This window comes from Sturnus vulgaris, unplaced genomic scaffold (genome assembly GCF_052056855.1).
Source record: "Sturnus vulgaris isolate bStuVul1 unplaced genomic scaffold, bStuVul1.hap1 Scaffold_1021, whole genome shotgun sequence".
Taxonomy (NCBI): domain Eukaryota; kingdom Metazoa; phylum Chordata; class Aves; order Passeriformes; family Sturnidae; genus Sturnus; species Sturnus vulgaris.
Window position 1 is genome coordinate 40,001 of NW_028275928.1, and position 773 is coordinate 40,773.

Here is a 773-nt window from a genome sequence, read left to right on the forward strand (position 1 = left end):
GCCCTCGGCCGGCCTTTGGACGTGGCGGCCTAATGCTGGGTAGACCTGTTGCCCTCGGCCGGCCTTTGGACGTGGCGGCCTAATGCTGGGTAGACCTGTTGCCCTCGGCCGGCAGTGTTACCGGCCGGCCTAATGCTGGGTAGACCTGTTGCCCTCGGCCCGCCGTGTTACCGGCCAGCCGAATGCTGGGTAGACCTGTTGCCCTCGGCCGGCCTTTGGACGTGGCGGCCTAATGCTGGGTAGACCTGTTGCCCTCTGCCGGCCGTCTTTCCGGCTGGCCTAATGCTGGGTAGACCTGTTGCCCTCGGCCGGCCCTGGTACCGGCCGGCATAATGCTGGGTAGACCTGTTGCCCTCGGCCGGTCTTTGTCTGTGGCCGCCCGCGGCGTGGTAGTCCTGTTACCGTCGGCCGGCCTTGCAGCCCGGCCGCCGCGCGATGGCGCCCCGTCTCTTCCATCGGACGCGCGGCCCCCTTGTCGTCTCTGCAGCGGCGAGCACGCCTTCGGCGGTCGGCCTGCACGTCCGGCATGACCGCGGGCACTGGCAGCCCAGCAGGCAGCCCTGCTCTCGCGTCTTCTTCCCCCCGGCGAAAGGCGGGGCGTGAAGGCGGGCGACTTTCGGTCCCAGCCGTGCCCAGGTGTCCCTGCCGGCTCCGTGCGCCAGCATCCACTGGCGAGCTCCGCCGGCCTCTTCCCCAGCCGCGGCCCCTGTCCGCTCCGCCGTCATGGTGCCGGCACCCCACTTCCCCAAGCGCTCCCCGACAGGAGCAGGCAG